The 20265-nt window shown below is 33.8% G+C and overlaps 1 long non-coding RNA gene across 1 annotated transcript; it reads right to left on the bottom strand.

Moving 5' to 3' along the window:
* Window positions 1-5761: 5761 nt before the first annotated feature.
* LOC136793604 (uncharacterized) lies at window positions 5762-19990 on the bottom strand. The gene is made up of 3 exons (XR_010839142.1): window positions 19933-19990; window positions 9557-9669; window positions 5762-8925 (listed from the first exon to the last, which is right to left on the bottom strand). It is a non-coding gene; the product is annotated as an uncharacterized lncRNA (long non-coding RNA).
* Window positions 19991-20265: the final 275 nt, after the last annotated feature.

Below are 20265 nucleotides of genomic sequence, written 5' to 3'. Positions count from 1 at the left end.
GCACTCTATAGATCTGTATCCCCTAAAAAATAAGCACTTCCCTCTCATCTTCCACTCACTTTTGGAGTTAAACAAGTTGAGGTAGCTGGGCTTACTGAATATAGTACATACTATCAAGGCTCAAATATTAAAACAGTATCATTTTGGTACACTAATAAACAGAACAATGAAACAGAATGAAAATCCAGAAGTAGATTTAGCTGCATATGGAAATTTAGTATATGATAAAGGTGATATCTCAAATCAGTAGGGGAAAATGGATTTTTTAATAAGTAGCATTGGATGAACTTGAGAGCTATATGTAAGTTTTCTAAACCTGAGAATGATATAAATCCAGAGATCCCAGAAGTTCAATAAACCCCAGTAAGAATAAGTGTACATGCATTCACACACACACACACACACCACCGCCATACCAAGGTATCAAATTGATGAAAACTAGGAAATATTAGAAAATCTTAAATATAGACGGAGGAAAAAAGATACATTACATAAAGAGAAACATAAAAAGTATGACCACAGATTCACATCCAAAAGAATGTAACAAAAAGACAATATCTTTAAAATGTTTAAAGAAATTATTGCCAATTAAAAATTCTATGCCTAAAAAATCCTTCAAAATGAAGGCAAATAGACAGTTTTAGAGACAAATAAAAGCTGAGAGAATCTGTCATCAGCAGACCTGCACTGCAAGGAAGGTTCTCAGACTAAAAGCACAAAAAAGAATGAAAAATACCTAGCAATGGCAAATATGAGAATTTATGTGAAAGACTTTTTTTTCTCATTTATTAATGTCATTAAAAGACAATTGACTAAGAGCAAAAATAATAAAAATATATTTTGTGGTGTATAACATATGTTTCAATAAAATAAATGACAATAATAATCAAAGGATGGGAAGGGGAAATGGAAGTATATCATTGTAAAGGCCTTATGTTATACAGGAAGTGGTACATTATTATTTGAATCTAGACTGTAACAAGTTAAAGATGCTTATTCCAAAGCCTACAGCAACCACAAAAATAAATAAATAAATAAATAATAATGAGAGAGAGGGAGCAATAAAAAGCCAATAGTAAAATTCAAATGGAATACAAAAAAAAAAATTACTTTCAAATAAAGAAAGAGAAGAGGAAAAAAGAAGGAATGAAGAACAGATAGGATAAATAGAAAACAAAGAGGACTATGGTAGACTTAAAGCCAAATACATTGATGATTACATTAAATATAAATGGAATAAATATTCTAATTAGAAGTCAGAGATTGTCACACTGGATTTTTTTAAAGCAATATCCAACTGTATGCTGTCTAAAGAAATGTACTTTATAAGCTAAAAAGTAAAAGTATGGGGAAAGTATACCATGCAAACACTAACTATAAGAAAACTGGAGTAGCCACAGTAATATCAGACATAGTAGATATCAGAACAAGGAACAAAGAGGAACATTTCATAATGATAAGAGGGTAAATGTATCAAGAAGATATAACAATATTAAATGTGTATTCACTTAATAAGAGAGCTTCAAAATATAGGAAAGCAAGAACTAACAGACCTGAATGGAGAATTAACAATCCATGAGTATAGCTGAAGACTTCAGTGCTCCTGTTCTAATAATTGATAGAACAAGTATATATAAAATCAGTAAGAATATAGAAGACAAACAACACTATAACCAATTTGGTCAAATTGACATTTATAGAACACTACAGACAAAAACAAAACGTAATTTTTTTTCAAGTGCATATGGAACATTCACCAAGATAGACCTTAGGGTGGACCATAAAACAATAAACGTAAAAGGACTGAAATCATATGGAGCATGTTTTCTGACCGTAATGGAATTAAGTTAGAAATCAATAATAAAAAGATACTTGGAAAATCCTCAAATATTTGTAAATAATACATATATGGATTGAAGAAGAAATCACAAGGGAAATGATATGCTATTTTGAACTGAAGGATACTAAACAGGCATCATAAATCTAAGCAGTGGCAAGAGAGACTTTATAGCTTCAAATTCTTATATTAGCAAAGAAAAAAATGTCTAAAATAAACTATGCTTCCACCTAAGGAAGGTAGAAAAAGAAGAATAAATCAAACCCAAAGTGAGTAGAGAGAAGGAAATCATAAAGCTGAGTATGGAGCTAATTGAAATAGAAAATGGACAAAGTATAGTGAAAATCAATGAATCCAAAAACTGGTTCTTTAATAGCATGAATAAAATTATAAACCTTTGACCAGACTGATGAAGAAAAAGCAGAGAAAACATAAATTAATAATACTATGTATAAAATAGGGGACATCACTACATATCATACAAATATTAAGAGGATAAGAAGGGAATTTTTATGAACAAGTTTAAACCAAAATATTTGATAACTTAGATGAAGTAGACAACTTCTTTTAAAGACACAATCACTAAAGAAACACAAGAAGAAACAGAAATTCTCAATATTCCTGTATCTACTAAATATATTGAAATCATTAACAAAACTCCCAGAAAGAAAAGTTCAGGACCAGATGGTTTCACTAGTGAATTCTATCAAACATTTAAGGAAGAAATAATGTCTGTAGAAAATAGAAGAGGAGAAATTTTTTAAAAATTATTTTATGAGGCCAACATTAATCACATTGATACCAAAATAAGACAAAGACACTACAAATCCCTCAAGAACACATGTGCAAAATTCCTTAATAAAACATATGCAATTTGAATTCAGCAATATCTAAATATAACATACTATACTATGACCAAATGGGTTTATCTCAGCAATTCTAGGGTGGATTAATACTTTAATCCAACTAATGTAATTCATTATGGTAACAGAACAAAAGAGAAAATTTTGTTTTACTAGAAATTAAACAGAAAGAAAAAACCTCACAACAAAATATTGGGTTGGCCAAAAATTCATTTGGGCTTTTCCGTAAGATGTTACAGAAAAACCCAAACGAACTTTTTGGCCAACCCAATACAACTAGAAGGGAACTTTCTCAACCTGATAAAGGGAATCTATGAAAAAAATTACAAAAAAATGTCATGTAATGGTGAACATATGAGATTCTAATATTGAATAATAACTTGGATTACTTAGTGATAAAATATTTTAAAAAGTGTTAAGAACTGTACACTAAAAAGTATAAAACATTGCTAAGAAAAATTAAAGAAGACCTAAATATATACTATGATAATTAGATGGAGGAAACAATATTATTTAGATGTCAATCTCCCTAAATTTAAGGAAATCCCAGTAAAAATCTCAGAAAGTTTTTTTTTTGGTAAAAATTGATTAATGGATTCTAAAACTTATATAGAAATGCAAAGGACTTAGAATCACCTAAACTATTTTGTTAAAGAAGAATAACATAGGAGGACTTACTCTGTCTGATTTTAAGACTTACTATAGAACTATAGTAATCAAAACAGTGTGGTATTGGCATAAGAACAGACATATAGATTGATGAAACAGAGTAAAGTGTCTAGAAACAAACTATTACATATGTGGTCAACTGATTCACAATAAAGGTGCCAGAGTAATTCAATATGGAAAGAATTGTCTTTTCAACAAATGGTGCTACAACAGCTGAATGACCATATGAAATAAAAAAAGGTCACTGACCCTCACACCATACACAGAAATAAATGTAAAAGTTAAGACTAAAATTTCCAGAATAAAATAATAGAAAATTTCCAGAATAAAATAATAGAAAATCTTTGTGGCTTTGTGGTGAGGAAAATTATTTTTAAATGGGACACAGAAAGTACAAACGTAGAAAGAAAATAATAATAATTGTACTTTATCAAAACTTACAACTTTTGTTCTTCCAAAAACATTCTTTATAAAGTGAAAAGGCAATCCACGTCCTGGGAGAATATATACATAATGATGACAAAAGGCTTATACCCAGGGTATTTTTAAAAATAAACTCTTAGAATCCAATTGAAATTGGACAAAAGATTTAAAGAGACACTTCACAAAAGGCGACACATGACTGGTCAGTGAGCCTACAAAAGATGCCCGATATAACTGTCATCAGGAAAATGTAAAATAAAATCACAGTGAAATACCACTACTCATGCACTAGAATGGCTAAAATGTAAATGGCTGCTAACACCAAGTGATAGCAAGGATGAGGAGCAACTGAAACTTGTAAATATTTCTGGTAGGAATGCCACATAGTACAACCACTTTGGGAAATATTCTGTAGTTATTAATAAGTTAAACATACATGTGTCATATGACTCAGCAATTCAACTCCTAGATGTTTACCCAAATGAAAACATATATCCACACAAAAACTTATACACAAATGTGAATGTTTATAACAACTTTGAACAAAATAGTCAAAAACTTAAAACAACACAAATGTCCATCAACAGGCAAATGTATAAACAAACTGTAGTATATCCAAATGATTTATAAAATGGATTTTTAAAAATGAACAACTGATACATGGGACAACAGGGATGAATCTCACATAGTGTTGATTGAAAGAAGTAAGACACAAAAGAGTACATATAATATGATTCCATTTATATGAAATTCTAGAATAGGTAAAGTTAATCTATAGTGATAGAAAGCAAATTAGTGGTGGTCTAAGATCAGGAGTTGGGTAGGGAGTGAGGATTGACTGCAAAGGGTCATGAAGAACTTTGGAGGATGATGGAAATATTCCATAGGTTGATTTTGATGATAGTCACCCAGATGTGTACTTTTCTAAACCTGAATACTGTACACCTAAAATTTACATTTACTATATGTAAATTATACCTCAATAAAATTGATTTTTAAAACTAGACTGAGATACTATTTCTTACCTATCAGATTAGTAAAAATCAAAGAGTTAGAAAACATGCTTTGTTGATGAGGCTGTGAGGGGAAAAGGAACTCTCATACATTACTATGGACAATACAGAATTGGATTAACCATAGGAAATTTGCCAATAGTTACCAAACAACATATACATTTACCTTTAACCTGCATATCTCACTTCTAGGACTCTATTACAAAGGTATATTAGCAAAAATATGGAAAAATATGCACACAAATTTTTATTAAAGCACAGTTTGTTCTGCAATAGAATGCAGAACAATGAGAAAACACCTAGATACCTAGAGAATATGGTATATTCAGGACAGAGATACAAGCTAGACTTCTCTGAACATGCCTTGTGTATCATTTACATATATGAATATACTGCTATTTATAGTTCCTAGTTCTGTTCACTGAAAATACCTAAAATGATGATCAGCCCCAGGAGCAATGAGTATCACTAAATACCACTAACCACCAAAAAGAACCAGAGTTTTTAAGAGATACAGCTGATCCCAGGTCTGAGAAAGAAAATGTATAAATGGATCACAATAAAAACCAAGGAAGCTGCCAAATACTACCTCAGTCAAAAGGACTCAGAGGTCAAGCTGAAAAACCTCCCACTGGCCAAAGATGGGACCATCTGAGCATCAATAAAGATGATAAATGCGTGGATTAAACAACAAACTTTAAAAAATCAATTTGTTCATAATGACTCTAAAATAACAACAACAAATACACTCATTGGTCACTGAAGAGAGTTAGGGAACAAATTCATTTATTTGGAAACTGGTAAATAAAGGGAAAGAAGATGCCATCAGCAAATTCAGACTGCAGAAAAGGTTACAGGACAAATACCTAGTTTTTGCCACAACTAAATGCCAAGAAAAAATAAAGAGATGGAGGAGTTCTCTATAGCTTAATCAAGAGTAAGTGATGCATCAACCTGACAGCAATGTGTGGACTTTATTTAGATCTTTATTCAAACAAACATAATTTTCAAAATACCTTTATGAGACAACAAAGGAATATGAACATTGACTGCATATTAGATGATAGTCAGGTATTATTGTCAATTTTGCTAAGTGTTATAATGGTACTTAATAAGGTTTCAAGAGAGCCCTTACCATTTAGAAATATATACTATGTTTAAAGATGATATATATCATCTAGGATGTGATTCAACACAATGACTTACAGAAAAAATGGGAAGAGAGGTATAGATGAAACAAGACTGTCCACAAATTCATTACTGTAGAAGATGGGCAATGGGTACAGGGAGTTTATTACATTAGTCTCTCTAGATTTTTGTATGTTTAAAATTTGTCATAATAAAAAAGATTTTTAAAGTGCCAAATGTTAACAGTTGAAAGAAAAAGGAAAATCAAGAACTGGACATGTGAGCTAAAAATAGATGTCACGCACAGGAGAGATCAGACTCAGTGAAAGCTATAATAAAATGTAAAGAAATAGTTCCAAAACTCAATCAAAGCAAAAAGTTAACAATCAGATAATATTTGATAAGTCCTGTTTGATTAATTAATTAATTAATTAAAGCCATGAGGTCCCTGGAGCAGGAAGGGAAAAGCAGCATATGGACCATGAGGAAACAGGTGCCCAACTAGAGCAGAGACAGAAAGGGGGCACCTCAGTCTGGAGGGAATAGTTAGCAAAAAATAAGAGAACAGTGAGGATCGGAAACTAGGGACAAAGCAGTGGAATGAAGATGATGGGTGAATTCTAGAGACTATTCATAAGAACAATTGACAGTACTTAATATTGCAACAAGGAAGAGAGAGGAGCCAAAGCTGATTCAATTCAATTCAACAAATATTTACCAAGTATCTGCGTGCCTTTCAAGATCTTGAAGAACTAATGGTCTTCTTGAAGAGATAAATAATTCAAACTATAACATATACAAATGTTTTATAACAGAAATTAGCATGAAATTTCTAGGAGAACAGAGATGAAGGAACAACTGAATAAATATTGATATTAACCAAAATGGGGAAAATACTGGAGGAACAGTAGTTTTAAAAGGACTGGTTTTTTTTTTTTAGGTTCTTATGGGACATTCTGTTGAATAGGTTCAACAGAGATGAGACATAGAGGTCATACATCAGCATAACGGCAATGACTTTCAAAATAAATAGACTAGTTAAGTTTGTTGGAAGACAATTGCCACCTTTACACTTTGGTCCTATGAGTAAAATATTTGCTACTATCAGCATCTTCATCAAGTCTAATTATTTATTTATTTAAATCTTTCCTGAATGCTAAGTAAAGAATATTCTAATTTAATGTTACAATAAAGAATTCCTGAAATCACCTAAACCTTAATGTCAAATTCCCTGATGTAACATTTAAGTGCATCATTTAAGAGAGATTAAAACAATTTATTTATATATGCTTGCCTCACTGTACTTATCAGTACAGATATAAAATAGCATAGTGATAATGGCTACCTTCAATGAGAAAAAATGTTATTTCAAAGATGGAAATGTAATAAAGCTTTGTTTTAAATGTTATATAATGAGAGAAGGCAGATGCAGCTCTGCTGATATAACTGAATGGAAGTAACTTTTCCAAATGAAAACAAATCATATTTCTCTTTAGAAATTTTTGTACTCAATTTCTGAATGCCCTGTTTTAGAATTTATAATTTCCTATAATTAGAATTTATAGTTTTCTTGGAAACTCTGGGAAATTGAGAAACTGTCTCTAAAGTTCATTTATCAGTGATCCAAATACATGCAATAGAGCAATGACTCAGGAGTGTTATAACATTTGCTGTGAATGTTTACACTGAAAAACACAATTTTCAATATCAATTGGCATCAAGAACTCAATAGTAAAAAGTGCCATATGGTATTACATTCATTTGGTATAAACAGGGACAATGCTGTCTCATTTTAATTACCATTTACAGTCATTTTCTTGGGTTGAAAAAGAAATCCAATAATACCATATATAAAATTAAAGGTGACTATGAGGTATCATTGAACATTTGCACATTAACTTCTTAAATTTATTAGAAAACAAAAATCCTTATGATGAGTCATTGTCATCTTATACACATTCTACATATCTTTATAGTGAGAAACAGAAGTCAATAGTTTAAAAAATAGCCTTGCCAATTTGAAAAATGAAGTAAAGTTGAGTAATGGTGTGGATGGAAAAGTTTATTTAACTTCAACCTCACCTAGATATGAAACGGAAGACTGCCTCAAGATCCCTATCCCATACAATGCACGTTTTTATTTTTATCTAAGCACGATACAGTCCATGACTAAACATAATCCAATTTGATTTGTGTTGCCGTGATTCTCCAAAGAACAAATCTATAAAATTACAACATGTGAAAGCTTAACACAGTGATATAAAATGGCAGTGGCATGGTTCATATCTTAAACTGACAGACTGATGGTGATTATTGCAAGGACAATGCCCTGCATATGTCAAACGATTTGCAAATAATTTATGTCACCTTCCCCTCCATTATTGTTTTTGCAGAGGACATAAACTGTGTCACCAATATTAAACTGTCTGCAGAAAGAGCCGAGCTCAGCTCTCTCCTCTCTGAGAACGCAGAGCCATCTGCACCCAGACAAACATGCACGTGGCCATCATTTGTCCAACATCTTACACAGTGTGAAGGTTTTTTACTTGAAATGCCAACCTGTGTGGCAGATGATGTATGTGTTTCCTCAGTCCTGTGATTACCGGGCCCGCGCCGCTGCGCCGCGCTCTCACCTCATCAGTTCCACAAGCTGTGCTCCAAGGTGCGTGAGGCATTTGCCGCAATATGGCTTCTGACACGCGCGGGGCGGAGGCGCTCTGGTGTGAATACCCGACTCCGGATTTTGTTCCAATCAGGGTCAAAGTCTGACCCGCAGAAATTAGTGTGGGTAGGGATTTAGGACTCAAAAACAGCGATTTAAAAACTGGAATGAATATATTTTGATAAAGGGGAAAGCAAAGGGCACTCTTGCTATCCCCTGGCTAACTACTGTGTCAAATGCCTCGGAAATGGCCTTTGTTTTGTTCCTTTGGAGGAGAACGCGGCGTAAGGTATACTTGAAATCACCGGTGGTAAACCGAACTGGCTACACCTACAACCAGAAGGTGATTAGTTTTAGGGATTTGCCATTGCTACAGACACGAAGTAGAGGGAATTGTCATCCCTGCAGACTCTCTCACAGACACAGATGGTAAGAGTGAGATCGTAAAACATAATTTCTAAACTATTAAGATATCTTTTCTTTTAAGAGCTCTGCAGAATCCAGACACTCGATTCAAGGCAGAATACAGCATTTTCCTCTGGTTTTATCAGGGAGGGAGAGGGAACCACAGAGGAAGAGAACTAAGAAGTTTAAAGATTGTCCCAAAGGGATCCGTTTAGACATCGAATAGCTTTTACAAAACCACACATTTTGATGAGTGAAGTGTAAGTTCATCAGAAACAAATGGATTTATTTTCCTATAAAATTCACGTGGACATAAAATATCTCCCCAACCTCCCTCTTTCAGTGATGGGTGGGCAGCGGGGATGGGGAGGAGCACTAAAATCAGACATGATATTTAGTTCTTGTCCTCCACCATTTATCAGATTTGGACATAAACAAAAATGTTTTCAAACATGGACATTGAAACTTCGACCCAAAGTACCTAATTTTAATTTAAGAAAATAATCCCTCAAAATTTTTGTTTGATAATCTGTAAAACAAAAATCTATGTACTTACCAAAATGAAACATCCCACTTAGGACCAGTTATGCTTATGGAAGTAGTGTAATAGAAGCCATCGAGGCCATCTTCGTAGTGACTCAGTATGATATGATTTCCAGAAATTGAACACTATCAATTGAGAATAACAGGCAGTTAACAGAATTTCCATCAATATTTGTCACTTCTGATTACCTGTAATTCTTTCAATTAATGACAAGAGGGAAGAAAATGGAAACATACATATGTTAATAATAAAATTATGAAAAAACAAGCATGATGGATTTTGTGAATTTACATTTGGGGACTTTTTAAGATGTGGCCAGCAGCCCCTCAGGAGTTTATCCTGACAGGTCTAATTTGCATGTTTTTAAATGAGCATTGTCAAGGTTGGCAGAGCCAAATTATACGCGGTTTACCCCTCCCCCATCCCCAGGCTTTTTGTTCTCCTACACCCTAAAAATACCAAGGAAATGCTTATTAAAATTTTCTCTATGTACAGAAGATTCTTTGGGAGATTCATTAAATTCGAATTGTGAAAACTAACGTCTTTGTAAACTGCCTACTGGATATTTCCATTTGGATGTCCAGAGTAACATGCCTACACTGGCCTCCAAACTGTCAACCACTCGTGAGACTGCTTTTCTAGAAACTATACTTTTTATGCTACTGAGGCTCAAAACCTTTGGCGCTACTTTTTCTTTCTCCACATCTGATTAGCTATCAGCCCTGTAAGCTTTTCCTTTCACACTTTTCTCAGATCTGCCCTCTATTTCCTTTTACTTGGTGACCTTCCTAATCCAGGTCTCTTACCTCAATTTAAATTAATGAAACGGTCTTTCATTTTTGCCTCCTAGCTGCAGGAAGCATCCAACACCTCACTTCCTGATCAAGCTTACTTGATTGGCAACAGCCAATTTAATCATATCTTATTCTTCTCTCCAATAACGATAACACTTTGGATTTGTGGAATGCTTCATAATCCACAAAGCACTTTCACATTAATTAATTTGTTTGATCGTCACAACAATCCTGTGAGGTTGGCGGAACGGGTATTCACATTTCCACTTTGCAGACCAGGAAGCTAAAACTTGGAAGGGGAGTGACTTGCCTGAAACCATGTACATAGCTACCAACTGGAGCCAAGGGTCCAACTCAAGTCTTTTTGACTCCAAGCCTGGAGACATTTCCATTATACCATTCTGTGTAGGATGACTGCATATTGCCTAATGTCAAAATTTCTGAAGTGCACTCAAAGCATTTTGTAATCTAGTACAAATTTACATTTATAACTTCATCTTTCATGCCTATCCTACAGAAACCTTCTGATCCAACCACATTGATTTACCTACTGTCCATGAACTTGCTGGGCCCTTTTTACTCATACTATGACTTTCTAAGAAAAGTTTTCCCCTATTCAAAATCTACCTACCTACATTTAAAAATGTAATTTAGTTGACCTTCTCCATGAATCTTCCCACAACCATTCTATTAAATGTCTATAATTTTTCACACGTTTAAACTCAGTATCATTTCTTGAATACTTAACTCTGTATTACCATGTCCCTTCTTAAATTGTTGCTTTTTTGTACTCTCATTTAACTATTCACACATCTTTGTCTGATCTACCCATATAGATTATAATCTTTTTGACAGCAGGAGCTATGTCTATCTTTGTACCTCCTTCAGAACCTAACAAATGCAATACTAAAATGTTCAACAAATATGTTTAATTGAACTGAATTCATTTTGATTGAGTTTTGTTAGTAGATGGTTTTTACACTTGGAATTTCCATTCTGGCATTATAATAGGATTCCATATACAGATATCCTGACCACCCTCTCTTAGATACTTTCAATCTAATTTGATATATTATTTAAAATATTATTTAAAATACTATATTATTAACCATCATTAAATGAGGAGTTTAAAATAAACTTTTTCTTGGTCTCTTCTAGAAATCAACTTTTCATGTGACACATTATTTTCTGATTACGTTTACACAGAGATGGTGTTCACTGACTCCTATTAGAAAACCACTTGAAACAACTTCGCTAGGAGAAATGTGTCATTAATCAGTGGTAATTATGTCATTAATCAGTGGTAATTATTAAATATATTGTAAAGCTTTGATGGCATACCAAATGAAAAGAACATAAACCTACATTTTGTTTATTCCTTTGTATATTTTTAATCATTTTAGGATAATTTTAACACAAGCATAAATATAATAAAGTTCAGCATTTCAATTTGCCATTCAGGATAATTTTCCTATTGTTTGAAAATATAAATGACAAATGTTTCAAGACTTTCTCTACTTACTAAAATGCATCTTCTGAAAAGTCAATCATATTAATCCTGGCTTATTTGCATTGATTCAGTCCTTAGCACACTTTCAAAGCTCTAACATCAATTGTCTACCTAGAATAACACTTATTTTACATAACATTCTCTCATCTACCTTCTTGTACATAGGGAGTATAACAGCTGTTGTAACATCCTTATGTACTAATTCTGTCACCTCTGTCATTTCTGGGTCTATTTCAACTGACTAATTTTTCTCCTCATGTTCTTTGCATGCCTGGTAATTATTTCTTGCAGGCCAGACATTGTGAATTTTACATTATTGGGTGCTGGAGATATTTATGTTAAGGTTTTGTTCTGGGATGCAGTTAGTTATTTGGAATTAATTCAGTTCTTTTGACACTTGCTTTGAAGCTATAGTAGGCAGGTCCAGACAGCCTTCAGTCTAAGTCTAATTTGGCCCTAATCCCCTTCTGAGGCAATGCCCTTCTGAGCACTCCATTTGATCCCCATGTTTACCAGGTAATCTTTCCAATCTGAACTGGTGGGACCACAAGTTCTTTGCAGCCCTCCATGAGCTCTAAAGATTGTTCTGCTTGTTCTTTTCCAACAGTTTTTTTCCTGAGTCTTGGTAGTTTCCTCATACCCTTGTGATGATCAACACTCAGTTGAACACTAGAAGTGGAACCCTCTACAGCTCTCCAGAGTTCTCTCTCTGTGCAGTTGGCTTATCTCCAGTACTCTGCTTTGTGAATTCTAACCACCTTGGTCTTCGTGAACTCTCAACTCTTGTCTTCTCAACTCAGGGAATCTACTGAGCTCTGTTTGGGTTCCTCTCTCCTTTGCTGCGGCATGGAGATGCTTTCTAGGCAGAAGTGGGGGTAAGTGAAGGCTCACCCTGTGTTTCCCTTTCATGCAAGGATCACTGTCCTGAACTATTGTTTCACATCTGAAAACCATTGTTTCATCTATTTTGTCTGGATTCTTTAGCTGTTTAAGGCAGGAAAATAAATCCAGTCCCTGTTACTCCCATAATGATGAAGTGGAAGCTCTTAGATGGCATTAATGAAAGGTAAAGATTACTCTAGAAGCCAGAGTAAAAATGAGTTTTTCTTATTTGGAATTGTGAAAAAAAAAAAAAAAAGAAAACCTAATGAACAGAAATGAAAATTTACCCTTGCTAAAATAAGCCCTTCAGAAATGGTATTTAGTTCAAAGTAGAAAAAGTAGAATACATTGACTGTTTATAGTAAAATCTTTAATTTATACATGATGAGGAGATAATTCAACATTTAAAAGGTTATTTACCTAACTTCTTTTGAACTCAGTTTAATTTCTTAATGGTCACAAAAATCATTGCTTTGATAGCCAGAAATATTTCCTTATGTACTATTAAAATATAAAGTATTTGTCCATTTGTTTTATTTGGTAGCAAAAAGCAAAAAATAATGTGACTGGCTACACAAGTCTGTTCATAGTAAAAAAAGAAAAAAGCGAGGGAGAATGGAGAAAGAGCAAGAAAAGGAAGGAATGAAATAAACAGAAAAATTGGTCTGAGCAAGCTGGTACTTTATTTTCTTACATGTCCCACTTTGTATTGGTAAGACCAGATAATGAGTAGCACTTTTTCTTTGTAACAATTCATTAATCAGAGAAATGATCCTTGCTAGTGTTTAGATGTTTTACTTAATTTGATACCTCTGGCCTGCTGCCCCACTAGTGCCAAAATTATTATTTCTCACCCAGCAGGTGATAAATAACAACTTCAGTCCTGATTAATATCATGAATCCTTCAACCTGACTAATGCAAAAAACTTGAGACCTACAGAACAAGTGGGTAATAATTGTTGCGAGAACTGTTGAGGCTCTGCTCAGCTTGTGAGGAAAGAAAGCCACAGGAAATGAAGCATTTGCTAGCAGTCCAGCTGATCCTAAGAGGCTTCATTAAGCCCATCTCAGTGACATTCACCATTTGAATACTAGTGCTAGATATTCTCCCACCCAACACTAAGTTTTAAGTATCTTCAGAGAAAAGAAACCACTAACTCATTTTTGCATACATTTAGATATTTATTAATGGATGAATAAATGGATAAATGAATAATACATGAGAAAATAGAATTCTTGCCCAAGTGCTCGACATTGTAATATGGGTCATTTGAGAGCTACATATGGTTATCTCTTGTCATTTCTCTAATAATGCAATTGTGCACAAGTGTAGTTTTGCTAAAACCCACAGCAAAATTAACATTCTCTGCTGGCAAAAAGAAAACTGTTAGTAATGGCCAGTAACTAAAGCCACATGGTGCCATCAACTTGATTATGATCATTTAGCACTGGATACCAAGGTAGTATACCAGTCGTCCTCAATCAGGCAGATGGTATGGGGAATATGTATTGTTTGAAAAGCTTCCCAGGATATTCCTTGCCTCTTAATTGAGAAACTTCTTTAAATGATACTATATATTTTAAGTCACAAGTCAATGGATTCATAATGGTGTCAACCAGTTGAACGTGGCCTAAAGACATATTTGCTTGGCAGGCCAGTTGTTTTAATTTCTATATGCTATTTAAATGCCTTATGCAGAGGGATGCATTCTCCAGTTTTGCACAGCCTCCACCATTCTCTATTGTCTTAATATCCTGTCCACTTCACTCATTCTGACTTCCAAACGGAGTTTATGATCCCTACCTTAATGTAAAGATATAAATAATAACAACCAAGGGGGAAAAAAATGAGAAAGTAACCTGGATCAAGATATGTGGTTAAATATATCCAGAGATTTTTCAAGAATCACATATTATCTAAGCATCAATTTCTTCAGTTAAGAAATATTTTACCTCTGCCCTATCTAAACAAGCAATGCCTGGCATGGTATCATGATTTATTGAAAATTGCACAATGTTACAAGTGATATGGTAACACAGAAGAGGGGAATGTAACCCAGCCTAGATCTCAGGATAACTCTTAAGAATAGTTTTAGCCAAGATTTGAAATAAATGGAGAAAGAAACAGAATGGAACAAGAACCCTCTTCCCTCAGTACCCAAACATCTCATAACGTTTAATAAGAAGTGAAGAAAACGACCTTAAATTGAAATTCTAGACTATTGATTCATCACTGATTTGCTCTTTAAATTAAAATATAAAATCTAAATAAAGACAAATAATATAAATTGAATTGGTAGTCAAAAATCTACTCCTCCCCCAAATCCAATAACCTTTAAGAATGACAATCCCTATATCATATAAGTTTCAGAGAACAGTGTCATCTAATTCATAACTTTGTATCAACTTTATTAAGGTACAATTTGCATATAATAAAATGTAGTTTGATGAGTTTTGACAAATGTATACAACTTATAAACAACATCAAAATCAAAATATAGAATTTTTTCTTTCCCCCCAAAAGCTCCCTTGTGCCCCTCTGTATTCAAGCAAAAACAAAAACAACCCACCCAAAACCAAAATACCTCACCCCAGGCAACCATTGATCTGCTGTTAATATAGGTTAACTTTCCCTATTCTAGAATTTCATATATCCATACATAGAGTATGTATTTTCACTGCTGGCCTCTTAGCTTCAGCCTACGTAATGGTTCTGAGATTCATCCAGGGTGCTGTAAGTCATAGTAGTCTGTCCTTTTATTATGAGTAGTATTCCATTGTTTGAATAAACCATAATTTATTTATTCATCTGTGGATGGAATTTGTTTTGTTTTATTTTTTTTCAAATTCCAGGCTATTATGAATTCAACTGCTATGAACATTCAGGTACAAATCTTTATATGGACGTGGTTTCATTCCTCTAGGGCAAATACTTAGAAGTGGATTTGCTCCATCATATAGCAAATGCATATTTAAGAAACACAGTTTTCCAAAATGCTTGTACCAATTTATACTCCCACAATCAGTGTGTGAGAATTCCAATTTTTCCACATCTTTGTCAACACATGGTAATGTCAAACTTTCCAATTTTAGCTATTTTAATAGGTGTGTAATGATATCTTGTGGTTTAATTTGCTTTTACCTGATGGCTAATGACATTAAGCTTGTTTTCATGTATTTATTGGACATTTATATCTTTTCTTTTGTATAATGTCTGTGTTATGTCTTTTGCTCACTTTTTAACCTGGGTTGTCTTTTTATTAAGTTCTAAGAGTTATTTATCTGTTCTGGATAACAAGACTTTTATCAGATATATTATTACAAAATATTTTCTCCATCTGTGGCAAGCCTTTTCATTTTATAAATTTATTTATCTATTTATTTATTTTTGGCTGTGTTGGGTCTTAGTTTCTGTGCGAGGGCTTTCTCCAGTTGTGGCGAGCGGAGGCCACTCTTAATCGCAGTGCACGGGCCTCTCACTGTCATGGCCTCTCCCGTTGCAGAGCACAGGCTCCAGACGTGCAGGCTCAGTAGTTGTGGCTCACGGGTTTAGTTGCTCTGCAGCATGTGGGATCTTCCCAGACCAGGGCTCAAACCTGTGTTCCCTGCATTGGCAGGCAGATTCTTAACCACTGCACCACCAGGGAAGCCCAGCCTTTCCATTTTATAAAGTGTCTTTGGAATAGCAGAGTTCTAAATGAAGTCCAATTTTTCAATATTTTTTTTGTAAGTGCTTTCTGTGTCCTATCTATAAAACCTTTGCCTACACAAGGACACAAAGATTTTTTTCCCAGTGTTTTCTTCTAGAAGTTTTAGAGTTTTAACTTTTACATTTAGATCTATAATACATTTTGAGTTAATTCTTATATATGCTTGAGGTAATATTGGAGGTTTTTTTTCCATATGATATTGAGTTGTTACAGAATCATTTATCTAAAAACTTACCTATTCTCCCCTTTGAATTATCTAGGGTTTTATCGATTTTATCTATTTTGTCTCTGTTTTCTATGTCATTTTGGGTTTATTTTCTCTATTGTTTATCCATTTCCTATTTTATTGATTTTCATTCTTTGTTATTTCCTTCATAGTACTTATTAGGGGTTAATTGCTCTTCTTTTTCTGGATTCTAGAGATGGAGGCTGAGATAATTGATTGTAAATTTTTTTCCTTTCCTTTTTTTTTTCTTTTTTTTTTTTCTTTTTTTGGCGGTACATGGGCCTCTCACTGTTGTGGCCTCTCCCGTTGCAGAGCACAGGCTCCAGACGCGCAGGCTCAGCGGCCGTGGCTCACGGGCCCAGCTGCTCCGCGGCATGTGGGATACTCCTGGACCAGGGCACGAACCTGCGTCCCCCGCATCGGCAGGTGGACTCTCAACCACTGTGCCACCAGGGAAGAAGCCCTTTTTCCTTTTCTAATATAAGCATGTACAGCTATAATTTTCCCTCTAGGCACTGCTTAAATTAAATCACATGAGCTTGGATATAGTTTCATTATTCCTAAATTCAAAACATTTTCTAATATCCTTTGTGATTTTTTCCTTGACCATGGGTTGTTTTGAAGTGTTTTGTTTAATTTCCAAATATTAGGGGATTATCCATGACCTAAATTTACTCGGTAACTATTTGTTGAGCACCTACCATATGCTCAACAAGTTAGTAAGTTTCTGGAAATACGGGACAGGAAAATAGCAGATCTTCATCCTGACTACTTAACCTTGCACAGTCTCTGGCAAATTAAAGTTGTTTACTGAATGAATGAATATAAGCACTTTGGGGGATGTAAAAATGAAATTTGATTAGAACTTAGCTCTCAAGAGTATTAATCTAGTGATAAAGAATATGATTGATACCAAGGGACAAAGACTACATGGGTATTCAAGAACTTGCCAGAATAATGCTTCTTGTGCTCATGAGAAATTCAGCACTTCTAAATTCTCCAAGGGAACAGATAATGGATGCCTAATCTGATACTGCTTTTAGTTGGAAAAACACTTTTAACATCACACAGTCAAATGACTGCCAATAAATGATACAGTAGATCTACCCCATATGAATAATGTGTTAAATTCTTGTTTACACAATTATAGCCTTATATGCAGGAACATATCATAGACTGTTAACTAACTTTCCAGTCTATTTAAAAAATCAGGAAAAAAAAAATCAGGGACTTCCCTGGTGGCACAGTGGTTAAGAATCCGCCTGCCAATGCAGGGGACAGGGATTCGATCCCCAGTCTGGGAAGATCCCACATGCCGCAGAGCAAGTAAGCCTGTGCACCACAGCTACTGAGCCTGTGCTCTAGAGCCCCCGAGCCACAACTACTGAAGCCTGCGTGCCACAACTACTGAAGCCTGCGTGCCCTAGAGCTTGCGCACTGCAACTACTGAAGCCTGCATGCCTAGAGCCCATGCTCAACAAGAGAAGCCACTGCAATGAGAAGCCCGCTCACCACAATGAAGAGTAGCCCCTGCTTGCCGCAACTAGAGAAAGCCCACACGCAGCAATGAAGACCCAATGCAGCCAAATAAATACATAAATAAGTAAATAAATAATCAACTATCATTAATAAACAACTAGCTAGTTGGAGAAAGATCTTTCCTATTTAAAAGCGTAGACATTTTTAAAAATTCAATTGACTTAATTTAATTAATTAGCTTTGTCTTTTCATTTTGAAACTCCATGTATGGTGAATAAGGAGACTCTCGTATGTTTTTCCTCATGCACTTTCTTCTTGTCTTTCAGTTTCCCTGTTTGTGATACAAATCCTCAGGGATTTCCTTAAGTACATACCTTGCTTATTCCAACAGAAAAAAGTAAAGAGAACTGGGAATTCAAACTAAATATTTACAATAAAAAGCTAAAAATAGCAATATCCTTACTGTTTTATTTTTAATGCTCTGTGGTTTTATAGGAGTGAAACATTACACTGATTAAAGTACTTTGTATTAAACTCGGTAAGCCAACATTTCTGATTAAAATGCCATAAAATTAGTCATTTTTCTGGTCTAAGCTATATTATAGTCTTTTATACATTATTTTTAAAATAACTTTGTTTAGTTTTAAAACCTAGGCAATGAAAAACAATAAGGAGCTAATCCCCCAGAAACAACTTTGTGCCTATAAATGGTATTTCTTTTGAATGTATGATTAAACCAAAATGAAATAATTACATGTTCAACATTAACAAAATACACGTTATGTGGGTGCAGAGAGATTTAAGTATGCTCTCCCCTCCCCAGTTTCAACTCAATAATCACTGAAAGTTCACATATTAAATGATTGGGTGTGAAACCCACAAACATACTGAATAATATCTAACACACCAAACTTAGGACATTGATCTAATACTCAGTATAAATTAACAAACCATCACCTAAGATATTAGGTAATATTTGTAATTTGGTAAAGTTTTCAAAATACTTAGTAAATACAAAGGGTATGATTGTTTTTTAAGGTATAGCCTTTTACTATCTCTCACTAATGGAGGAAGTTAGGAATCAGGAGGGAGAAACATTGTTTTTCAAATTAGAATCAATATTTTTTCCTCTAATACAATCTCATCAAGTAGGCAGGTGAGGCTATAATGAATACTTTATACCTTTAGTGTTTAAATAGAATGTGAGCAAATCAAATAAGCTATGTTTTAGAACTTTATAAAGATTAATAATTATGATATATACAGATATATCTAGCATTCTAGCAATAGATGTAATCAATTGGCACTAAAATTCTTCATTCTAATTATAACTGATTTTCATAAAAATAACCTGAAGCATTATCATATCCTAGAATACCTTCTGCTTCATTCTGAGTAATTAAGTTATGCCTGATGCTATTTCACTATTAATTACATCTTACTGCATTTTAATGATTTGAAAACTGAAAATCCATGTAACAAGAAATACTATAATTTACCATAATAACAAAAGTTACTGTAACATTTCTGGACAAAATTTCAAATTGGAATTAGTATGATAAGTATGGTATTTCTAATCAGCGAATTCATACAATTCTGTTGGAACAACTGGCTAGCCATTTGTATGAATAGGTAAATAAATGAACGTACAAATAATAAAGCCAAATCCTTAACTCTCTCAATTCTTGCCTCAAGATAACTTCCAGTTAGACCAAAATAAGCATACAAATCAGAAAGCCATAATAAAAAAGAATATATGACAATACATTTTTAAAAATTTAACTTACTTCTGGAAAAAATGAAGTCAAAAGCAAATGGCAAGCTGAGGACAAAGATCCACAATACCTGTGAAAACAATGGGTTAATTTATGCATAATACAAAGATCACATGTAAATCAATAAGGAAAAGAAACAATCTAATTGACAACGAACAAAATCAGACATTACAAATAACTAATAACTAATATGAAAATATGTTTAATCTCACTTATATAGAAATACAAAATCAAAGAGTGATGAAATACTACTTTTCACTTAGATTGACAAATATTTAAATGTTTCATGGTGAAACACAGTTTTGTGTGATGTGAACTGATATAATTTAGCTATATGATAGTGAA

This window comes from Kogia breviceps, chromosome 2 (assembly GCF_026419965.1).
Source record: "Kogia breviceps isolate mKogBre1 chromosome 2, mKogBre1 haplotype 1, whole genome shotgun sequence".
Classification (NCBI taxonomy): Eukaryota; Metazoa; Chordata; class Mammalia; order Artiodactyla; family Physeteridae; genus Kogia; species Kogia breviceps.
Note: the sequence above shows the minus strand (reverse complement) of the source record. Positions and strands in the feature narration are given on the sequence as shown.